Source organism: Morone saxatilis, unplaced genomic scaffold, assembly GCF_004916995.1.
Source record: "Morone saxatilis isolate NCDOM2014 unplaced genomic scaffold, NCSU_SB_2.0 Contig5, whole genome shotgun sequence".
NCBI lineage: Eukaryota > Metazoa > Chordata > Actinopteri > Moronidae > Morone > Morone saxatilis.
In genome coordinates, this window is record NW_023340095.1 from 16472164 (window position 1) to 16475195 (window position 3032).

The window sequence follows — 3032 nt, forward strand, 5'->3', positions numbered from 1 at the left end:
ATGTCTCCACACACTGAGACTGAGAATGTATTGTACTAACAATTGCAGCATTATTTTGAAGGCAACCAGAAACAGCAGAAAGACAAAAGGCTGTTTTTCTGCTTTTAGGATGGCAATATGAAAAAAGTCAAATTACACTGGTATTATCCCTAATAATAATAATAATAATAATAATAATAATAATAATAATAATAATAATAATAATAATATCTTTTATAACCATTTGTTTAATACCTTGAATTTGTCACAATTTGTCCACTATAATGTAAGTTCACATAAAAAAGAATATAAATAGATAAATAAAAGATGTATGAACAAAAACAGTAATGTATCTAAGGAAACACATGGCATTTGTACGCCTTTGTCTGGTCAGCAATAAGATTATTTTATATTATACAAAAATGTAGAAGTTTAATACCTACGCTCTCTTGCCTTTTGCTGAGGTTAACCATTTGGGTTTTGCGGGCTGTTGAAAACATGTTTAAGATAAGCGAAGAAGTGAGAAATTGCTAACTTTATAGGAAAACACCAGGGCAATCTCGCAATTGTTTTTCTACTCACTATCTAAAAATATCATGTTTGCCACAAGTTACACAAACCTTGCAGGACAGACTGAGAGCCTCCATACTTAAGTTGGGCACAAGTGCTCATGACAGCTGTTCATAATATGAGCATGCAGTCTGACTCATGGAAGCCCTTTTAACTATATGCATACTGTCAACTGGTCTGAGCACCTACTAAAATATTTACTTGTCTACCCACATAGATATTTTCACTTTAATTGCCTCTTCTTAAGGTGTGGAACATAATCATTTCAAGCCCAAACTGAACCCTCTTTGTTTGCTCTGCTCCAAATTCAACCAAGTTGAATGCAAAATCCAATGTCCAGACAGTTTGACTGTTTATATCCCTGTTAACATAACTGCAGGATGAACTAAAACATGCAGCAGAGAGGAAAGGAAGTTGATCTCTGCAGTGAGTGAGAACAATGAAAGAGGGTAATGACAGTAAAGCGCTAATGACAAGGTTTATAATTTACCACTTGTGGACTGCTGTTAGCCATGCTAGTCCCTTTAGTTTATGTTTACAACCCTACAAATCCCTATCCCACACGCAAATAAATGGGTGGGTGTGCAGGGCCTTTAAAAAGACCAGATGAAATCAAGTTTTTTAAACAATTAAGTCAAATTTCTGTCATAATATCTGTCTAAGAGTCCAGCCAACAGCTGTTTATAGCGCCTGTAGATAAAAAATACACATTAAAAAATACAAAAATGAAACTAAATTCTAATGATTTCTTAGTCGCTTTTGTCTACCAACAGTCAATATGTTTGGTTGAGACCCCAATGTACTTAATGTTTGCAGGTGAGGTACCACAGATACTGTAGTCACATATTTTTATTTTTTTTTATATTCCTTGGTGAATTTTCACCATGTCATTGTCCTTTTTCTGCATGTTGTGAGTTTTATTAAGGGAGAGAATATAACAACAGCAAACTGAATACTTTCCATTCTGTATGTAAGAAAGGAAAACTTTCACACTAGAGCACTGTATTTTCTGATTGTAGCTGTAATCCCAGGCGGATGCAAAGTCGCTCTTTTACCGTGTGTGAGTATGTTTGTGGGTGTTTGCCCTGTATGGCTTCTGTTATGTTTTGTGTTGCGTGCTGTGTTGCAAGCTAATCTGTATTTGGCACTGCTGAGGTCAAGGGGGTGTGGCGGAGGTGGTGGCTGCTGTGCTTGATCCACTCAGGAGAAAGGTCAGGGTCATACTAATCTCCTGACACATTCCCCCACTGTATTTAATAAACACATTCTGGAAAACATGACACATTAAGTTACAGGAACTTAACCAAGTTGTTATTATCAGTTTGATATATATCAATGCAAGGGTCAAGGCCAGTTCCCAAAAAACACACAAATTGTCATTATATATTTTATTATATGATCAATTTGCTGTCAGTCAGTTTGCGGTTTCCATACATTATGGACAGATTGTTGCACTAAAGCAGCATAATCCCCAGGGCTCTGAAGGTAATTGAGTCTCAATTTAGCAGTGTTAGCAAACAACTGATAGGATTAAAGCCCTTAAAGAGGTTCAAGTTTTGAACTTCAAAGTCCCTGAACAAGGCTCAGCGTTGACTCTAACCAAATGGCACTGATGTTTTATGTGTATTTGCAAGTGAGTGATTTAAGTAATGCTTCATTTTTTTTTAATCAGCTATGTGTAAACTAAACCCTCATTCACAGGTTTACAACCAGGTTTTAAAATGACATACATATGTTTTGTAAAATAAAAAAGAGCACAAAATAATATGGTGATGATACACATATGAGTAATATGTTTGTGATTTTTACATAATGTTAATTCTGTTGACAAAGTTCTCAAGGTGATTTTGGTCACTTTCTGTATGATGTACGATGATTCATTGTGCCTACTTTTCAGTAATGAATGTCATGAACACAGTTTTCTACAGATACTAAAGTCTTCACAGAAATAATCACCATTATATTAATGTTCAAAGAGGAATAGTGTTACTGATGATGTTAGTATGTTATATAGGCCCTTTACAGTTTGAATGGGACTCCTTCATTTTTGGGGTATAAACCAGTTGTTATTATCAAATAACTTTTAAATTGATTTTGTTGACTCTAAATTAGTTTATGGTTTGTAATTTTCTTTCATCCTTACTGCCACAAAACTGCACATTCCATTAACTTATTTTCCTGTTCTGTTTAAATAAAGTATTTCACTCCAAAGTATTATAACACAAATATGGTGCTGCATGAAATGTATTTCAGTCAGAAAACTCACATTTGAAAATGTTTATTACAGCAGTATAGCATAGTTAGATTTTGGCGTCTCTCCCCTTTAAACCCCTTGGCTGGAGCCTACAGGTAGATGCAGGGCAGCAGCGGCATTGACAGAGTAGAGGGAGAGCCGGGAAATTGTGCAGCTTAAATAGGCCGCCAGATTGGACGGGTGCGCTTGGTTAGTGATTATGGAGTGTAAGGCATGTCATGTGTGTATA